At 38.9% G+C, this 22,408-nt stretch overlaps 1 protein-coding gene across 8 annotated transcripts in view; it reads right to left on the bottom strand.

The window, feature by feature from the left end:
• DUSP16 (dual specificity phosphatase 16) overlaps positions 1-22,408 on the bottom strand; it is a 102,590-nt gene that overhangs the window by 52,166 nt on the left and 28,016 nt on the right. The window contains exon 1 of one of the 8 annotated variants that reach the window (XM_077170097.1): positions 21,619-22,053. The exons of the other annotated variants lie outside the window; for them this stretch is intronic. The gene's annotated coding sequence lies outside the window, so the exon portion shown is untranslated. Of the gene's footprint in view, positions 1-21,618; positions 22,054-22,408 lie in introns of those variants that run through there. 8 annotated transcript variants of the gene reach the window in all.

A 22,408-nucleotide genomic window follows, 5' to 3' on the forward strand; every position in this document is an offset into this window, starting at 1 on the left:
TATGAAATCTAACTATAGGAAAACAACATTTGACATCAGAGTTAGCTAAGAGGAAAAAGGTTTTGTTTTTATTTTCTTCATTACTCAACCTTTAAAGCTAGTGCCCAATCGAAAAAAGAAAAAGGTGTTATGTTTAAATGACTCTATTAAGCATCTCCTTCATTCTGGCTTCCAGTTTGGCCATGCTGACACTGGATGAGAAACTTCCTCACAACTTTTTTCTTCTCACCCACGGGTTTTTTCCAGCCAACAGCAACATTCCCTCTGCGCCCCCCCAACCCCTGCACAGCAGCCCTAAGCACAGCCTAAGCAGGTAGGGAAAGGGTTGGTTCCAGGATGCTTCCATTTTAAACACTTGCCATTTACAAAGAGAAATTCTCAGGGCAGGGAAAGGACCCTAAGGCCATGGGGTGCTTAAAAGGCCTGTTGAGTAAGGAGAGGGATTAGCCTGATTTGACTGAGATTCAGTTTAAATTCAAAATCTCAGAGAGTTTACAGGAAGGACACGATCAGGTGAAAAGTTTATTTTATAAAACTACAAGCCAGACTTAAATTTTTTTCTTCAAATAAAATTGAAGAAACAGGCAACAAAATACAGCAAACGGACTTTCAATTACAAAACGAGCAAATCAAAAGAGAAAAAAGTAGGCTACTGATGTTTGGAAGCAAACCAGAAAACGTCAAGCTTTGACCCTCTTAACTCCACAATAATTAAAGCAACTCTGCTTCCTAAGCTGTGGGTTAATCCTGACAGACATTCTAAGGGCTGACACTGTAAATATACTGAATAAAAATAAACAAATCAAAAACTTCCCTCTCCAAAGCCAAGAAGGTTCTGAGTCTAACATGTTTTTCCGTTGTCTATTTTATTCTATTCATGTCATAACAATGTCTTCTAACCCCCAAAATGAGGGCACATATTCTGACAAGTGAGGGGACTATGCAAAGTATCACAGTAAACCCCAGTAGGCTCAGGGGGTCAGGTTTTTTACAAGCACCTCACGGATCCACAGATACAGGCTGGTACATGGAAGGCCTTCTTTCAAAGACTAAGTGCAATGACTTTGTTTCTAGAAACAGGCTCTCGAAGGCAGATCTGTGAGATGATGCCTGATTCCCAAGTGTCTGCTGGGGGCTGGCACCCCTCAAATGGAGCCTCCCTCTGTCTTCTTAGCACTGCATCCTGATTCTGCTCACAAGGAACCAGCCCCTTCCCAGCTCTTCTGCTGCCCTCTCCACCTCTCCCATATAACCTACCTCCCCTGCAGGCTCCTGTACATACCCCTCTACATTTAACACTTCCTTGCCTGAACACTAAGTGTCCTACCTATTAGGAGAGGGTCTGGGGTGGAGGTGGTCTAGAAGAGTGCAAACGGAAGCAGCCCTGGATGGCTCTCAGTGGACAAGAGAAAATATGACCAGGGGTTGGTTCCATCTGAGAATTGAAGCAGAAAATGTTCTGGAAGGTATTTGGGATAAAGGAGGGCTGAAGACAGAAGAGAAACTCAGAACAAGCCAATAAGAGGCAAGATAGGGACTAATCTGTGCATCCTGGTTTAGGGTTTGTCAGGCCTACTCAGACTCATTCAGTCAACTAACAAAGAGTTACCAGGTACCTACTGTATGCTGTGCAGATGCAGCAATGAATGAAACAGACAAAAACGCCTGCCCTCCTGGAGCTTCTGATTTAGCAATGGGAGATACCAAATAAATAGCAACAACAAAATAAACATTCTGTGATAGATCATGATATGTGCCATGAGGTAAAAATAAAGCACAGGAGGAAGATAGGGAGTTGTGTATGCGGTTAAAATGTCAAATAGGCTGGTCATGGAAGGCCTTCCCGAGATATATGGTCCACATTATGAGGAGGTAAGAGAGTGGGCCATGTGGACCCCTGGGAGACTGCAGATCTCTGCCCATACCACAGGCTTGAAGCCAATGAGTATGTCAGCCAACATAAAGTTGATTCAAGCAAATGCCAATAAACGATGTGGCAGGTGTTCAGGCTTTCTTCATATTGCAAATGATGCATTTCCATGCAATTGACCTTTTAGTTACAGGGTGGAAAAAATAAATACAAGAAAGTTTAGGACAGTTTCTTCCCTAAAACTTTAAAGGGAAAAGCTGTACAGTTCCTACATTAGTACATTTCTTGGCAGGGGAATGAAAAGAAATATTGGAACATGGAAGATTACCATTAATGTTAATTTAAAACAATTCTGCAACTACACAAATGTGCTATACCTAATATTTAGAGAGTCTCAATTTTATAGCATGGAATGTAGTAAAATATCAAAGACAGTATTAAGCATCTGTGCTTTGACAGATCTATATAACAAGGAAATAGTTTAAAGGATCTTTACATCTTCAATGTGCTCTCCTTGCCAGAAGATGTATTAACTACTTCACACATGGAATTTATAACTGAGGTGACTGCATTCAAGGATTTGATAACACACTAATGTTTATCTGTGTATCCCCCAGAACCCATTTCACCCCCAAAAGAGCAAACTTCCATTACATGGAAGATATGATATATTTTCCTGATAGAGAGCTAAATCACGAAAGGTGTAAAGATCAGATCAAGCATCTGAACAATTTGGAACGCAGTTTAATGGGGGATGGGGGGGATGGGGGAGATGGTCATAATTTAAATTTTCCAAAGGGTACCAGGAGGTTTTAGGAAAAATGAATGGAATCCAATTAGAAATTAACAACACTGAGTTTCCAACCATCTCCACTTGAAGCCAAGTTTATATTATTAAAATTTGGGGATTTTATCTATTTTAAATTGATTAACGCTAAAATAAGTAAACTTAGAATGCCAAACTACATTCTTCTGAAAATAATTTCAAAATAGCTTACAAAGATAATTTCAAAATGACCTACAAGAAACTGCTTCACTTTTCAGTTAAAATACACACATGAAAACAGTGGAAAAAGGTTAAATGTGCAACAAAATGGGAATAGCTGAATAATTTCTAAATTATGATAAATCCTGCAATACAAGTATCATACAGCACTTAAAAATGATGATAATGTAAAAGTACACTTCTTGACAACGAAAGATGGTCATGATATATTAAGAGAATAAAACAAAAGTCACAGAAGTGTGAAAAGTAGAGCCTCAAATATGCATATATATACAACACACATAAGCACTAAGGAAGGATATACTCAAAATTAAGTAAAATTTTGTTTGGATAACTAAATTAAAGGTAATTCTTATTAAATTATTTTTCCATAGCCTTAGAAAGTATGAAATATATGTACAAATTTTATGAGTCAGACTCAGAACCCCCAAGAGCCTGGTCTGCCCATAGTAGTCCCGCCTGCTCGGTCTGGAAATCTGGAAAAAAATAGGTTAACACAAAGTACAAATGCAGGCAGGGTAAGAAGATATACAGCATATGGAAATCCATGTGTACCCACAAGCAAAAAGCTGAATTTCTGCTTCACAAAAGGACTTACAAAAAATTCTTTTAAATGGTAATAATATTTGGGGGGCACTACAAGAAAAATCACATTTTAAATCATGCACTTATAACTATAAACCTGGACTTTTAAATAACGAATTTTTTAAAAGGTAGAATGTGTTTCAATGTACAGCTTCCAAAATGTACTTGCTTAAAGCATTGCAGTGAAACAAACTGTGACTTTCATGCCTCACAATGAAAAGCAGAAACTGCTCTAACAATAGCGTCGGCACAGTATCCTCGTGGGCACTTCTCAGCTCCTCAGTGAGACACGCACAGCAAGGCTTGAATATATTCCAGGTTCGGCCTTAAAGCCCAGACCACACCTGTTTCCAAGGCCCTGAGGCTAAAAAATAACTTTAGGGCCTCAAAAATGCGACAACAGCCAGGCCCAGGGGTAGCTGCAGGCCCTTGCTCAGCTCCACTCACAGTAAAACCAGGAGCTTCCAAACTACAATCACAAAACATGCCACCACCAGATTGTTTCTCTCAATCTCCTGGTGCCAATCACCTCCATCCTATGTCTGCTCAGTTTCTTTGCCCTTTGAGGCCAAACCCAATCGAAGGATCTTATTGTTAAAAAATTATGGTCTAGGCAGGACTCAGGAGACCTTATTTCCAATCTCAGTTCCTCTACTAAGACGTTAAAATGTCATGGCAAGAGTTAGCTGATGGAGAGAACTATGGGAAAATGGCAGAGTGGAGAGCTCCAAGACTGTCCTTCCAGGGAACAACTAGCAAATAGGAACTGTCTGTCTGAGACAAATACTTTGGAACTCCAGAGGCCAGAATAATACTGTACAGCATCAAGGATGTGTGGGAGGAAAGGCTGATAAATTACAGTAACTTGCTCTCTCCACATTAGCTACAAGAGTCCATTCCCCACTCCCACAGCAGGCTACCGTGGGTCCAGCCCCTGGCTAGTTCGCTGGTGACAGAAAAGGACACAAAAATTATCTTCTCAAAGACCAGGGACGGCTATGGCCATAAACTGATCACAGCCTTTGATTAGCAATTTCGGATACCTGGAGTCCAGCTCTCAGGGCAGTTTTGTGGCCATTGTTTTAGCCCACCCCTGTTAAAGGCCACAGCAAGGAAAACTTAAAGATGCAGTGCTTCCTCAAGGCTGTGAAGGATAATTAGTTGAAGAGCTGCATTTGCTGGGCAGCCCAGAAAAGCTCAACTTTGGAGAGCCATGGAAGAAGCTCTTGGCACCCCTTCGGGTCCCTTCCCCAGGGCACACAGGAACCATCTGTTTTCCCCTTTCTATGTCCCTGGTCTTGATTAAGCTGGGAAAGACTGACTTGAGAAAATCCTCTCCAACGTGCCCTCTCTTCCCAGAGTCTGCCCTTCCAGCTAAAACAAACCTGAGACAACAAAAAGAGTCTAAGAAATTACAGAGGTGGACAATATGGGGCAATGGCTTGGGGGCTTCACACCTAGGAGGGGAAGGTCTGTCTCCTGGGTAACAGAGGGGACAGCCAAACTCCTATAAACAACAAACTCCAAAGCAACTAAGAAGTAGAAGCCCAAGACAAGACAGAGGCCCAGAAAGACAGGGAAAACCTGAACACTGAACTCACCTTGGGCAGACCTTCCTGATAAGAGTGCTGAACCTTAAAAAGATCTGTCTCAATTACCATCTGGTTACAAAATCGAGAAACAGACATCCCAGGGAGTAAATCCCAGAGTGGACATTTTAAAATAGTAAAATGTATAGTGTGTAACAAAAGAGTATAAGACAACAAAGATGCAGGAAATGATGGCCTGTTCAAAGACAGAAGACAAAAATCTAGAAAAAGCCAACTAAGATGACCAGAATGTGGACATACCAAACGAAGACTTTTAAAAATGATCTTAAAAATGTTCAAGCAGATGAAGAAAAATGCAAAAAAAACACTAAAGGATATCAATAAAACACTAAATGAGCAATATGAGAATTTCAATAAAGACAAAGAAATTTTAAAAGGAATTAAGTAGACCTAATGAAGTTGAAGACCACAATAACTGAAATGAAAACTCCCAGAAGTGTTTCAAGAGCAGACTGTAGCTGGCAGAAGAAAGAATCCAGAACTCAAAGAAAAGACACTTGAAATGAGCCAGGCCAAGGACAAAAAGAAATAAAAAGCAGAGATATCCTAAGACACCTCTGGGACACCACCAAGCGCAACAAATACACGCATTATGGAAGACCGAGAAGGAGAGGAAAGAGCAAAAGGGGAAGAAGGAATATTCAAGAGAAATAATGACAGAGAACTTCCCAAACTGAGCAAAAGACATGAGTATGCACACATTCAAGAAGCTCAGAGAACACCAAACAGGATAAACACGAAGAAAAAAACACCCCATCATATACTGATACACTATTAAATGTAAAGGAGAAGCACAGAGTTCTGAAAACTGCAAGAGAAAAGCAACGTGTAATATACAAGGAACTTCCAATTAGACTGAGTTCCAATTTCTCATCAGAAACCACAGAGGCAAGACGGCAGTGGGTTGAAATAGTGCTGAAGGAAAACAACTGCCAGCCTAGAATTATATATCCACAAGACTTTCCTACAAAAATGAGGGCGAGATTAAGATATTCCTAGATAATCAAAAGCTGAGTGAGCTGATCACCACTAGAACTGCCCTACAAGCAATGCTAATGGGAGTTCTTCAGACTGAAAGGAAAGGACATCTGCAGTAGAGATAACCATTTGGGCAATTATAAATGCCAGTATTATCACAGTACATTGCTTGGTATATAATGCCACTTCTTACTTCCTACAGGTGCTAAACTACAAATAAATGAAAAGTAATGATAAATCTGTGATTTGTATATCTTTATACAACATATAAAGATATACGTGATAAGTATAAAAAAAGGTGGGGGCAGGAGGTATAAGAAAAGTATATGTGTATGTTTTGAGGTTAAATTGGTATCAAACCAAATATGATTGTTATGTATTTAGTATGTCAAATTATAACCCCACAGTAACCACAGGAATATTGATAAAAACATATGCAGATAGAAAAGAGAAGGCACACAAAATGATACAACACAAGAAAGCAAATAAATATAAAAGTAGGCATTAATGGGATAGGCAAAAAAATGTGTAAGACATACAAAGGCTAAACAGCAAAATGGCAGAAAAAGTCTTACATTATCAGTAGTGATTTTAAATATAAATAGATCAAATTCTCCAGTCAAAAGACAGAGACTGGCAGAGTCTATAAAAAAGTTGGCCCACCTATATGCTGTCTGCAAGAGACTCACCTTAAAATCAAAGGGTTGAAATAACATAAGGGTTGAAAGCAAACATAAGGGTTGAAAGCAAAAAAGAGAGCTGGGCTAGCTGCACTACATATGGGATAAGACATACTTTAAGTAAAAAACAATTACAAGGGACAAAGATGGTCATTATATACCATCCCCTATACTGATAAAGGGGACAACTAAACAGAAAGACGCAACAATTATAAATATATATGCACCCTAACAGCAGATTCCCAAAATACATTACACAAATCTTGACAGATTTGAAGGGAGAAGCAGACAGTTCTACATTAACAGCATAGGACTTTAACAGACCACTTTCCATAATGGATAAAACATTAAGTTAGAAGATCAGTTAAGGAAATACAAGACTTGAACAACACACTAAACCAACTAAATCTTGCAGACATATACAACACTTTACCCAACAACAATAAAATACAATTCTTCTTGAGTGTGCATGGATAATTCTTCAGGACTGACCATACGGTAGGTCACAAAACAAGTGTCAATAAATCAACAAATTTTGAAACCATACTTAGAAGAAATGGACAAATTCTGGGACTCAAAAAGAGAGAGAAGATCTCAACAAACCAATTACAGTAACCAAAAACTTCCCAAAAAGAAAAGCCTAGGGCCAGGTGGCTTCATAGGGGAATTCTACCAAACATTCCAAGACTTAACTCCAGTTCTGCTCAAACTCTTCCAAAAACATTGAACAGGAGGGAATGCTACCTAATTCATTCTATGAGCCCAACATCACCTTCATATCAAAGCCAGATAAAGATACTACGAGAAAACTATAGACCAGTATCTCTTATGAATATGGATGTAAAAATCCTCGGTAAAATACTAGCAAACTGAATCCAACAACGCTTTAAGAAAATAATAAATAAACACTATGATCAAATGGGATTTATCCTGGATATATAACATAAGGTTGGTTCAATTTAAGGAAATTAATTAATGGAATACATCATGCTAACCGATTAAAGGAAAAAAAACACACGATCATCTCAATTGATGCAGAAAAAGGCATTTCACAAAATACAGCACGCTTTCTTTATAAAAAGCACTCAGAACACCAGGACTAGAAGAAAATTTCCTCAACATGATAAAGGGCATAAATGAAAAGCCCAGAGCTTTTCCTACATAATATGGAAAGACTGAAAGTTTTCCCTCTAAGAACAGGAACAAGAGAAGGTTGCCTAGCATCACCATTGTTACTCAATATTGTACTGGAAGTTCTTGCCAGAGAAATTAGGCAAGAAAAAGAAATTGAAGGCATTCAAATTGGAAAAGAAGGAGTAAAACTTTCCCCGTATGCTGATTAGCATGACCCTGCACACAGAAAATCCTGAAAGATCCACACAACAATGCCCCCAGAGCTAATAAATTAATTCAGCAAAGTGTCAGTATACAAGATCAACACTCACAGACCAGGAGTGTTTTTATACACAAGCAATGAAAAACTTTAAGAAAAAAATTCCTTTCACATATAGCAACTAAAAGAATCAAATATCTCAGGAAAAATCTAACCAAGGATGTAAAGGATTTATACATGTAAAAGTACAAAACACTGTTAATAGAACTCAAAGAAGACCTAAAAAAATAAAAGGAATAAAGAAGGAAGGACATTTCATGTTCATAAATTAGAAAATTAAACATTGGGGACTTCTAGGAAGATGACCAAATAGAGTAGCTCGAGATTAGCCTGGCTCGACATTAGAGAAGGGACGGGAAGGGAACTGAGGTGGCAATTTGGGAGTGCAGCTGATCTGGGAGAACCTTCTGCACCACATGGAACGGCCTTGGTTGCAGAAGCCAAGGAACTGAGAGGTAGAAAGCTGGAGCCTGGAGTGGAGGCACAGAGCCATGGAACTCCTGGGAGCACACAGACGGGAGCCCAGGACTAGGAAGTAAACCAGGCCATATTCCTTGGGCACATTACCCTCACCAGCACAGCCCCATGACTGGTGACTCACCCCACACCCCACCAATCCAAACCCTGTCACCCACTACCATTTGGCGCCCCCGCTCCACCAGCCCCCAGTGCACATACCTGCCCCACATCCCACCCCAAGTGCAGCTCAACGCACCTCTCCTGCACATCTTCCGAGCGCTAATTCTCTCTCCCTGTTTCCTGCAGGCTGTTGCCAGTGCATAAAGGCTGCAGGCACTAACCTCCATACCTAGGTTATCTTTGCTCCCCTGCCCACAGTGTCGCACAGCCTCACACCTTCCCCACTGAGCTCTGCACATCCGTTTATGGCACTCCTAGGCCCATGCATGCACACGGGCTCCCAATCATGTCATTCAGCTCTGGGAATTGCATTTTACAACAGTCCTAGAACCGCACATGCGCACAGCCATCAGCCTCACTTTCCAGCTCTAAGAAAGTACCGACCTGCGCAGACGGGCCACGAAGGCATAACACCAACCTGCTGCCACAGCTCTACACATGTGCACAAAGGGCCCTGTGCCTTAGACCAGTGCACACCAGGGTTATGCCCCCCAGACTGGTGTACCCACACAGTTACATTCTCCCTGGCTGCTGGGTGCCCACGTGAACAAGCATCAGTGTAACATCCTTAACCTGTGTCTATACCTGCCCTGAAACAAATCACTACAGTGAGTGCCCCATTCCATGCCCTTTTCCCTGCTGTACAACCATCCCGCAAACATATGGCCTTAAGACTACTGAAAGAAATCGACTCCCAAAATAAATCAATCAAGATATTTACATGCCAGGAAGACAGCAGAAGATCACTAAGCATATTACAATGCAGACAGATATAGCCCTAGCTAATGAACAAATTAAAACACTCAAGGAGACACAGATGATGGAACAACAAAGATGTTTATACAACTCTACTTAATAAAATAAGTGGGATAGCAAATGACATAAAGGAGTTCAAGAAGACAAGAGAAGAGCATAAAAAGGAATTTGAAAGAACAGAAAAATAGTGGATATCACAGACATTAAGACTGTTGACCAAATAAAAAACATACTAGAGGCACACAACTTCAGATCTGAAGAGACAGAAGAAAGAATAAGTGATATAGAGGACAGGATAACCGACTGACTTCGAAGACTCAAAACAACAAATGTCAAAAAAGACAGAAAATTTTGAATTGGATCTCAGGGAAATGATGGACAAAACAAAGCGCACAAATGTAAGAATCACTGGTGTCCCAGAAGGAGAAGAGAGGAGTAAAGGCCTAGGAAGAGAGGCTGAGGATATAATGGGAGAAAACTTCCCAACCCTCATAAAGGACATAAATACACAAGTCAAAGAAGCCAAATGAACTCCAAACAGAATAAATCCAAATAGGCCTTCCCCAGGACACATACCAATCAGCCTGTCAAATGTTGAAGAGAAGCAGAAAATCCTGAGAGCAGCAAGAGAAAAACAATCTACTAAATACAAGGGAAACCAAATAAGACTGAGTTCAGACTACTCAACTAGCACCCTGGAGAGGAGAAGGCACTGGTATGATATATTTATGATCCTGAAAGAAAAAGACTTCTAGCCAAGAATCTGTACCCAGACAAACTGTCCTTCAAAACTGAGGGAGAGATGAAAGTTTTCACAGACAAAGAAGTCCTGAAAGAATTTGTCAACAAGAGACTGCCCCTACAAGAAATACATACTAAAAAGAGCCTTGTCAGCTAAAATAAAAAGACAGGAGAAGAAGTTTCAGAGGAGGGCATAAAATTGAAGAGTACCACTAAGGGTAATTTAAAGAATACAAAGAGGAAGAGGGAAAAGAATACACAGACCTGACAAATAAAATAAAAAAAGAATAAGATGATGGATTCAAGAAGCACACGTGTTCTGGTTTGCTAGCTGCTGGAATGCAATACACCAGAAACGGAGTGGCTCTTAAAAGGGGGAATTTAATGAGTTGCTAGTTGACAGTTCTAAGGCCAAGAAAATGTCCCAATTAAAACAAGTCTATAGTAATGTCCAATCAAAGGCATCCAGGGAAAGATACCTTGGTTCAAGAAGGCCGATGAAGTTCAGGGTTTCTCTCTCAAATGAGAAGGCACATGGCGAATACAGTCAGGGCTTCTCTCTCAGCTGGAAGGGCACATGGCGAATACAGTGTCATCTGCTAGCTTCCTCTCCTGGCTTCCGGTTTCATGAAGCTCCCCGGGAGGCGTTTTCCTTCTTTATCTCCAAAAGTCAGTGGCTGGTGGACTCTCTGTTTCGTAGTGTTGCTCTCTCTGAATCTCTCCTTCTCCAAGATGTTTCCTCTTTTATAGGACTTCAGAAACTAATCAAGACCCACTCAGATGGGTGGAGACATGTCATCCCCTAATCCAGTTTAACAACCATTCTTAGCTAAATCACATCAATCAGGGAAATGATCTCATTACAGTTTCAAATACACAATATTGAATAGGGATTATTCTACCTTTAAGAAATGGGATTTATATTAAAACATGGCTTTTCTTAGGGGGCATGCTTCCTTTCAAACCAGCACAAAGCACCTTTTCAGTAATAACTTTGAACGTTAATAGACTAAATTAACCAATTAAAAGATACAGATTAGCAGAATAGAGCAAGAAAACATAATCCAGCTATATGCTGCTTATAAGAGACTCATCTTAGACACAAGGATACAAATATCCTTGTGAAAGGATGGAAAAAGATCTTCCACATAAGTTGTAACCAAAAGAAAGCAGGAGTGGCTATACCACTATCAGATAAAATAGACTTTAAATGTAAATACATCATAAGAGACAAAGAAGGATACCATATACTAATTGAAGGGTCAATTTACCAAGAAGATACAACAATCATAAATGTTTATGCTGGATATCAATAGTCAAGAGAATGAAAGAGGACCCCTATCTTACACCCTACACAAAAATTAACTCAAAGTGGATCAAACACTGAAATATAAGAACTAGCACCATAAAGCTTTTAGAAGAAAATGTAGGGAAACATCTTCAAGACCTAATAATAAGAGGTAGCTTCCTAAACTTTACACCCAAAGCACAAGCAAGAAAAGAAAAAGCAGATAAATGGGAACTCCTCAAAATCAAATGCTTCTGTACCTCAAAAGACTTTGTCAAAAAGGTGAAGAGGCAGTCAACTCAATGGGAGAAAATATTTGGAAATAACGTATCAGACAAAGGTTTGATTTCCTGTATATACAAAGAAATCATACAACTCAAGAACAAAAGAACAAACAACCCAATTGTAAAATGGGCTAAAGATATGAATAGGCATTTTTCTGAAGAACAAATACAGATGGCTCAAAAGCCCATGAAGAGATGCTCATTTTCATTGGCTATAAGGGAAATGCAGATTAAGACCACAATGAGATACCACCTCACACCCATAAGAATGGCTGCTATTAAACAAACAGGAAACTATAAATGTTGGAGAGGATGTGGAGAAACCGGGATACTTATGCACTGTTGGTGGGAATGTATAATGGTGCAGCCACTATGGAAGACTGGAGGTTCCTTAGAAAACTAAATATCGAGTTGCCCTATGACCCAGCAATAGCACTACTTGGTACAAACCCAGAAGAGCTGAAAGCAACAACATAGACATTTGCACACTGATGTTCATAGCAGCATTTTTCACAATTGCCAAAAAATGGAAACAAATCAAATGCCCATCAACAGCCCAGTGGATCAACAAAATGTGGTATATACATAAGATGGAATATTATGCAGCAGTAAGACAAAATGACGTCCTGAAACACATGACAAGATGGATGAGACTTGAGGACATAATGCTGACTGAAGTTAGCCAGACACAAAAGGATAGATACTGTAAGATTCCACTTTTACGACCAGCATAAAGGTATAATCAGAAGCTTATCATACAGAATATAGGGGACGTAGAGATACATAGAAGCTAGAGATGGGTGAACAGTTAGCTAATGAGGTTGAACTCCAATGTAAAGGAATAGAAAGAAGTGAAGGTGGTTCTCTAGGGGGTAAGTAATATTATCATATTGAAGATGAACAAGATTGAAAGGGGTTGTACAGACCTACAGGTTCCACTGATCAACACTAGAAATATGAATTCGTTCTCGTAAGAACGACTTCAAAGATATGATACTTATATAAAGAATGCTTAAGTCCAGGGCACAGAGGCGAAAACTGCTATTGCATGCTATTCAAAAGGAAATCATCAGCACTACCACAGCAACAGCAGAGGTAAATATTGGGGGGAGGGACAAAAGTTAAGAGAAGTTTTAGATTTCCTATTTGGCAAGGATGTGTTTATTGGTTTTCTTTCTCTTGGGAACAACGAAATTATCTAAAATGGAGAATGTTGATGGACTGTGGACTTCAGGCCCTCTACATGATGCCCAATGAATGTAGCTGGCTGAAGGATGCACTGACAGAGAAGTAGATTGGCAAACGATGGTGTATACTTATGAACGAAGGCTGTGCTGCTACAAAAAGGAACAAAGTCGTGAGGCATGCAACGATGTGAATGAACATGTGGGACATCTGGTGAGACAAAATAAGCCAGAAACAAAAAAACAACAATGCTATGGTCACCTTTAGGAAATGCTTATGAGAAAACAGGGGCCTAGATTGTAAGCTTTTAGAGCAGACACATTAATTCCAGAGTGGTGATTATTATTTCTGGATTTTGAGAGGCTGTTTTATATATAAAACCTGATATTTAGAGATGAGAATGAAGCCAAACAGGTTAGAGTTAAGGTAATTCAGAACATAGGGGTTAGGAAGACAGTGTCTATATTTTAGAACCACACATACTCTTTGAGATCCATGGGAGAAAGGTTTATTTGGTCTGGAACTGAAATTTTTTGTAGTGCATAATCTAATTCAACCTAGCTGTATAGCTCATTTGAACAAGTGAAACACAGGAAGCACAAAGAGGTCCTTGAATCCTGTATAGATTATTGTAATGCCTGTAAATATCCTAGAGTATATTAAGGAGACAATCAGAAAGTATTGGCAAAGTCCCCTGAGGGATGGGAGAAAAATATGGAACTGTTAAACCTTACCAACAGGGAATCCCTTGATAATGTGTCAAACTTTAGGGATACCCAAATCTGGAGGCCATGCCCTCGATTAGGAAGCTTACTCTTGTGAAGCTTATGTAGGTAGCAGAGAGGCTTAGACTAGCTATAGGCATGCCTAAGAGTTACTTCCGGAGGATCTCTTCTGTTGCTCAGATGTGGCCTCAGTCTCTATAAGCCCAACTCTGCAAGGAAAATCATTGCCCTCCCCACTACGTGGGACATGACATCCAGGAGTGAAAGTCTCCCTGGTGACGTGGGAGATGACTTCCAGGGACAAATTCAGACCTGACACCATGGGATCAACAATTCCATCCAGACCAAAAGGGGGAAAAGAAGTATAATTTATAAAGTATCAGTGGCAGAGAGAGTTCAAATAGAGTCGAGAGGCTACTCTGGAGGTTGCTCTTATGAAAGCTTCAGGTAGACCTGGCTACTTATCATCATCTGCCAACCCCCAACAAGGACCATTCCAGCCAACCCTAAAGAACACCTAGGGCAATATATAAGATTCCACTAGGGTTCCATGCACTAGAGTAACTTTCCAGAAACCTACAACCTCCAGATGGGTCCCTGGTCCAGATAAGTCCTGAAACCTAGCCCAGTCTCTCCAGAACATCAGATAGTTCCATCTACCTACCACATATTAGTGACAGACCTTTCCAATAGCAAAAATTTAGAATTGCTATAGCCAAACACCCCTAATGAGAGGGATAGAAAGAGCAAAAGTGATGGTGAAGTTATACAGAGAAGATAGGATTTAACAAATGAATATGAATGCTGAATCAATCATTAAAGTGATATCTCTTTTAGTCTTCGGTATTTTAGAGCAGCTAGAAGTAAAAACCTAAAATTGTTAAATTGTAACCCATGTCAAAGTCTGAAATACGTTCTACAATTATTGTGGTGCTGTGTTTTGAAAGGAATAGCTTTTTTGTATATATGTTATTTTTCACAAAAAAAGAAGGGAAAAAAAGTCGATTGCGATGATAAAAAAAGTATTTAAGCCCTCTAGCCTCCTATATTCTGTAGCAGCTAGAAGGCAAAATATGAGAGGATCATATGGCAGCCCATGACAAATTCTGGGATCTGTCCTGTAACTACTTGTTAAAGAGTGCTTTGAAAACTACTGCTTTTTAATTTCTTTGTATATATGTTATACTATACAATAAAAAAGTTTAAAAAAATTAAATATCATTAAGATGTCAATCTTACCCAAAGTAATTTAAAGAGTCAATGCAATCCCAGTTAAAATTTCAACAATCATCTTTTCAGAAATGGAAAAGCCAATCATCAAATTTTTATGGAAGTTTAAGGTCCAAAATAGCTAAAGCCATCTTGAAAAAAAAAAAGAATGATGTTTGAAGGTACATTAGTTTGTTAAGCTGTCAGAACGCAATAAACCAGACACAGAAACAGCTTTTAAAAATTGAATTTAATAAGTTACAAGTTTACAGTTTTAGTGCTCAGAAAATGTCCAAACTAAGGCATCAATAAGAGGTTACCTTTACTCAAAAAAGGCTGATGTCATCCAGAACACCTGCAATTGGTTTTTCCTTGCTCCTGGGCCCCTCTGCTTTCAGTCTTAGTTCCAGTGGGGGTTCCTCACTGTGCTTGTCTGGGACTGGTTTTCATCTCTTGACTTCCTTTGGAGCTCTGCTAGTCCTGGCTTGCTTAAATCTCATGGGAAGGCACATGGCAATGTCTGCTGGGCTCCAAGCATCTCCAAACATCCCTGTCTCTGTTCTGAGTGCTCTCCAAGATATTTCCTCTTTTAAAGGAATCCAGTAAATACTTAAGATCCACCCTGAATGGGTGGAGTCATGTCTCCATCTAATCAAAAGGTCACACCCACAATTGGGTGTGCCACATCTCTGTGGAGATAATCTACTCAAAAGTTTCCATGCTACAATATTGAATCAAGATTAAAAGACAGTTGCCCCCACAACACTGGATCATGATTAAACATGGCTTTTCTGGGGTTTTATCAACCTTCACAAACTTGTCATTGTTACTGTAAAAAAGAAAGTTTTACTTTGGAAGAAAGAGGTAAAATTTTTCTAGTTTGTTATTTCATACACAGGTATACTGTGTACACTAATTCAGTATTTTACACTTTTATTATCCCTTAAATATCCTGATGATCTAGACTAAAGATTAAACCTCTACCTAAACCTCAGAAAAGACACATATTCTCAAAGTTTTTTTATTAGAATACTTAGAAAAAATAGTAAGACTTGAATTATTTCATAATCTAATGCTCAGTTTGTTAAAAGTGAGTAAATTCTGATGTGTAGACAAGGTTGGCTTTATCAAGAGTCTGTGAGGCAAGCTGGCACCAACACCTGTACAAAAGCAGAGGCTCGGCTCTGTCCCTCCTCCACCCACCACCAGATGCAGGCAGGCCACCGTGTCTTCTCTCTCGGCATATAGACACGTCTGAAATACACCCACGTGCAAGAGAAGTACCTGCTTTTGACGTTATCCTCTGCATACTGGCTGAATTTCTTTTTGTCACAAACTCATATTTTATGAGAAATATCTTTAAAATGTTTGAGTTTAGAATGCTCACACGATTTGCCTTGTCAGGCTCTAGATCTCAAAGAGATTATTTGCCAGAAGTTGAGTGGTGAGTTAGTTATCTCCTTAGTTGGGCACAAACCCCATCCAGAAGGACCATCAAAAGGAAATACGGCAGAATAGAAAGCTCTAAATAATTACAAATCCCTTACTTCAGCTTCCAGTGAAATGTTCACATTTTCATCAATCAATTCATAACCTTGTATTATATGTGTTTCTGTGTAAAGACATTTAACATTCTGTGTAAAGACATTGTTTTTTTTTTTTTAAAAAAAAGAATTTCCCATGAAACACTTGCTCTAAAATGGCCTGAAGACTGGGTGTCTATTTGTTATTCATTGTTTTTTTTTTTTCTTCCTTTTTTAAAGGGGTTATTCTCTTATCTTTGAATAGTGCCCTGCTTTGCCCCCTCTATAAATGCAGGATGGTGTCAGTCAGGATCGGGCACACATGGCAGCAAGCAAGCACAGTCTCAGCTTCCCACTATGAGAAAACAAATGTCTGGACTGATCTAATTGAAATCAATTTCGGTTCCTAATCCAATATAGGGCATTACAAGGAAAACAAAATACTCAATTCTCATTATTTGCAGGAGTTATGTTCTATAAAGCCACTATGAACAATGAATTAGTGGACACTGAAACAATACTTGTAGGGGAAATACAGGGTTAGGCTCCTGTGAGCTTCTGTTCACATTTTCATCAATCAATTCATAACCTTGTATTATATGTGTTTCTGTGTAAAGACATTTAATATATACTGTTGACCCATTAACACTGAACTCACGGCCAACAGCACTATAACTCAAGTCCGAATGAAGCTTATCTAACACATGTATTTCTCCATAAGGCACATCATAGCCTCCCTGTGCGCAGTAACACAAGACAGCACTTCAGAAGTACATTTGGGAACCAATTTAAACAACGAAATCACCCAGAAAAGTACAAAAATGTGCAGAACATGGCACTACATATAGTATTATCTTGTTCCACTTCAGTGAAGTACCCTGAAAATGACTAGCTGGTGAGGTATCCTCAAAAGTCTAAGCCATCATAAGCCACCATGAATTTTATGACAATAAAGTGAGAACATTCCTGGAAGACGTTCTCTCTGGTAACTCTATTTAGAATGGATTGAAATGGGGAGAAAAGAGAAATAAGGAGACTAACTAGCTCTAGCCCACAGAGATGAAGTGTCTAAAGATGAGCTCAGTCCAGGATGACGAGTATAAAATTGGAAAGAAAGGGAAAGAGCCAAAAGACTGGTAACAGTTTAAATCTAAGGCCATGTGTGACACATAAAATACACCCTTATTAAATAATTGACTTCCTGACTGAAAAAGCTCATGAAAACAGCTATGCAGACTGCATTATTACATCATTCCACCATAATACCATCTGAAGGTATCCTAAAACCCTATCCTGTCCCTACTTCAGATGAACTGATATTGAGTAAAATGAGTGAAATATGCAGGACTTACTGGTCAGGTCACTGTTTATAAACTAGAAGAACCAGGCTTATAAAAAGACTGGAATAAAGTAAAGCAAAAAGTAAACAGAGGGGGACTCAATGTTGACACTCGGGATGACTTTCTTCTTTGTACATTTTTTGTAATTTCCAGATCTTCTATTAAATACACACAAACATCTTTTGCAGCAAGAAATAAAAGTGTAATTTTTTTAACCAGCCATAACTCACGTCATGCTTATGTTCTTCAAAGGAAGAAAGATGTGAAAGCTGATGTCCTGGGCATATTTTCTGCATTAGCTAAGTAAAAAATATTTCATATGAATCATTATCCGAAATAAGCTGAATATGGTATCATGGGATTCACTCAACAGTGACCTAATAGTGGGAAAAGATAATTTAAAAAATTTAAAAATATGTAATTACATGTCGCCACAACACCATACTATGCGGTACAAGGCATTCAGATTCCGTATAAAGCAGTAAGTACATATGGTTCTGTACAGGGCAACACTCCTTTTACAAATGTAACCTTCAGAATCAAAGACCACATATTGAAAATTGAAATTAAAAACAAAATCATCACAAATGCATAAGCTTGCCACCACAGAAATTTAATATAAAGCAGGCACAGGATTGTCCATGAAGAAATTTAATGACTCACATATTAATTTCATATTCTCATCTAAAATGTAGTCCATGGCATATATCCTCAAAATAATGCTCATAAAGCTACTGTTTAATCCCCCACTGCACAGATTCTCAAATAGGCTAAAAGGAAATCTCCATTGTTATTAAATGGTTAGGGTTAACGTAACACTAAGTATCAGAAACTGAAAAGCCTTCTAGGTACCATGCAGTAAATGTTCTTTTTTATTTTCTAACCCCTGCCCCTTGCAAAAAAGGTGTTCATTCTTCTGGATTCTGGGGTTGTGGACCTTAGCTAATATATACAGATCGAGGAAGAAACAGTACATGGTTTAGGAGAATTTGTTCCTTTATGAGCACCTATTATGTTCAATTTTCAACTTTTGTTAAAGCACAGGAATCACTCAGGAACTTGATAAAAATGCCTACTCAGGCTCTACCCCCAGCGATCCTTAGGATTTGGAGTGAAGATTGTGAATATGTATTTTTAACAAATATCCTAGGAAGGTCTTAGAGTCAGGCAAGTTTGCAAAGCCCTGTTCTAAAGGCAGATTTGGGCCTTCTTTCAATGTTTACCTCTAACTGGTTGTCACAATCTATGTCCTCATCTAGAGGGTATAAGGAAGCAGAAGTTTTATTTTAACTGAAAACAGTAGTAGGATGAGGAATGGGATGTCATCCAGTGAAAATCCCTATCTCAGAGATGAAACACAACTGTGATTTAGTTTAATAACATCTCTTTTACAAAATGGTATTTGCCCAAAGTATTTGTGCAACGTCTAATGATCCATCAGGAGAGCTTCTAGGGAAGAGTCCTTTCCACAACCCTATGGGGCGTTCCAAACATTCTGCAAACTTTAATAGGCTCCTGAAAAGCACAGAAAGCAAGAGACTTCAAAAAATGAGAAATAATGCACCTTTTTGAAAACTTGCTATGTGTGGCTGTGAAGAAAGGTACTCTTACCAATAAGCCAGTTTGCCACCAAGTGACAGATGAAATGGTCAAGTATAAAGCAGAGAACCAAAGGTGAAACGATAGTATTCTTAAAGAATACTAGTGAAGAATGAGGAATGTTGGAAGCAGAAATTCAAGTTCTTTACTGGGGCACTGCGAGAATGCAGATAATTAAAAATATATAAAAGTATATTACTTTGTAAATTGTAAAATTCACTAAAAAGGGGAATAACTCACTAGAGCATTAACAGAGGGGCATTTTGGCTGATGTAGGCGTTCTGAATGTTTCCTACAAACTAGAATGACCTAGGAAACTTTTAAATATCCTGATGTAGCCAAGAACCCATATCTCATTGAAATATTTTTTTGAAAAGAACAAATGACACGCCCTGGGATAACTTTGCGGAAACTGAAACCATCATTAATATTCAATTTTAAGTTAAAAAATTAACTTAACTGAAGAAAAAAAAAAGTTTCTCTGAATCATTTGCTTAGGTCTAGAATCTACAGGTTCAAATGAAAAATTTGTAAACTACTCTAAAGAATGAGACAAATCCCCCTCCCCCCCAAAAATAAAGACATTTTCCATGGTAATCATTTCAATCATGTTACTCAGTTGCTACTAATCTTCCAATGACCCCTAATTTTCTCTGTACCTATGTTAGTCAGGGTTCTCTAAAGAAACAGAACGAACAGGGGGTATCTGTGAATATAAGATTTATAAAGGTGCCTCACATAACCATGGTAATGGAAGAATTCAAAATCCACAGGGCAGGGGGCAGGCCATGGTGGCTCAGTGGCAGTGTTCTCACTTGTCATGCTGGAGACCTGGGTTCGATTCCCAGTACCTGCCCATGCAAAAAAAAATCCATAGGGCAGGCTATGAAGATGGCAGCTCCAATGAAGAACCTGGACTAACTCCACAGGAGAGACTCAGCTTGCTGGCTGAAGTGGAAAAAGTCTCCTTAGTGGGAAACAGGCCTTGGTTGATTGCAGATGCCACAAGCCACAGATGCAATCAACTGACAGATGATTTAATACACCATCCTTCCAGTTTATCAACCAGTCACAAAATATCCTTGCAGGAACAGTCAGGCCAGTGCTTGCCTGACCAGACAACTGGGCGTCATCACTTGGCCAAGTTGACACCAGAACCTACCCATCACACAGTGAAATAAAAACGTGGGGAGAGTGGGACCCAGGCATTGGTGACACATAAAGGTGGATTCTTCTTCCTCACAAGGACAAGTCACGTAGGACAGGTCACTTGAAAGACAGAGTGTAAGAGGGAGGAAAAGAGAAATTCAGTGATACAATGTGATTCATTTGACCTATGACTGGAAGCATGTATTTTATATCTCCTGGAAATCTGGGGTTCTGAATATATTATCAGATTATGGATCAAGTTCTCAATGTTACACCCTCTATAATTTCAATAATAATAAAGGAGCTCAACAATTCAACAAAAGACCACAAGATGTACAGGGGCACAGAACCCCATTATGGTTTTAAAACAGAGTTTATGGTTGAAGCAATCTGTTTTCTAGATGTAGAAGTATTAAGAAAAAGAATTTTTTAAGATTGGGAGAAAACAAGAGTTCAGCATTCAAGTATTACAAATGCAAGTTAAATAAATGTCTCCATCCAGCAATTTCCCACATCTAAGGGCAAATCATGGTTATAAGGATATACAATCTTTTAGAACTACTCCCTAAAATACAATCCTGTAAAACTACATTTAAATAAACTGATAATGAAATACTCCAGCTTAGATTTAGGCCTTCAGCCAAACAAACTATATTACACAAAATAAAGGACAACCTGATCTTCTCAAGGTCATGCTAACAGTTATTTACTTTTTTTAAAAAAAAGGTGGCATTCAACAAGAGTTGGGAATTTTTATTTGTAATATACCTTATTAATATCCAATAGAAGAAACACTAGATGTAGAAAATTTTTCCATTTCATAGTAGATTTAATTTGTGATTCATTCACTTATACAACAATTTTTGAGCATCTACTTTGTCCACAGCTTTTTGCAGTGCCAGCAGGGTCCCAACTCAAAGATGATCTCATAAGGGATATAAAATTTATACACATATCTGCGAGGCTCAGAGTACTATGAATGCTGCCTGAATGAGAAGGAAAGAATTTCTGGTGGTGAAGTCTAGAAGGCAATAAGGTGATAAATCTCATCCACTTACGTTTACTCTGGATGTGCTCCTACTCAACTCCATAGGGTGCTACACAACCTCTTTATATTCATGAATAACCTCTGGTTAAGGGAAGTCGCAGGGAGTGGAGACATCCCTAGGCAGCATACTCTTCTACTAATTCTGGAGGCAACTTCCTTTCAGCCAGTCCCTGAAGGCTGGCCACTTCCTGCAAGGAGCACTTAGCACAGCTGTATCTTTGGGAAGCACAGAGGTTCCTGATTCTCCTTGTGGCTCTGACTAAGCAGAGGAAGGGGGAAGGGGGAGAACTTAGTTCCTCTTCCCTCAGACCGCATATCTCTCAAACACAAATATAAAAATAAAGGGTCAAGAAACAAAAGGGTGGCACAGGGCTTACAATCCATAATAGACAAAATGTTTATCAATTGATGAATGGATAAATAAAATGTGGTATATTTCATACAATGGAATATTCAACCATAAAAATGAATGAAGTACTGAGACATGCTACAAAGTAGATAAATCTTGGAAATTATGCTACTTTAAAGAAGCCAGACACAAAAGGCCACATATTCTATTTATATGAATATGTTTATATGAAATACCCAGAATAAGCAAATTTATAGAAAAAGAAAGTAGACTGTGGTTACCAGGACATGGGAGAAGGAAGGATGAGGGAACAGGAAGTGACTGCTAATAGGCTGAGGGTTTCTTTTGGTGATGATGAAAATGCTCTGAGGAGTTAGGTAGTAGTGACAGTTGCACAATTCTGTGAAAATACTAAATATACAATTCTGTGAATTGTAAACTTGAAAAAGAA

The sequence above is a fragment of the Tamandua tetradactyla genome, chromosome 7 (genome assembly GCF_023851605.1).
Source record: "Tamandua tetradactyla isolate mTamTet1 chromosome 7, mTamTet1.pri, whole genome shotgun sequence".
Taxonomy (NCBI): domain Eukaryota; kingdom Metazoa; phylum Chordata; class Mammalia; order Pilosa; family Myrmecophagidae; genus Tamandua; species Tamandua tetradactyla.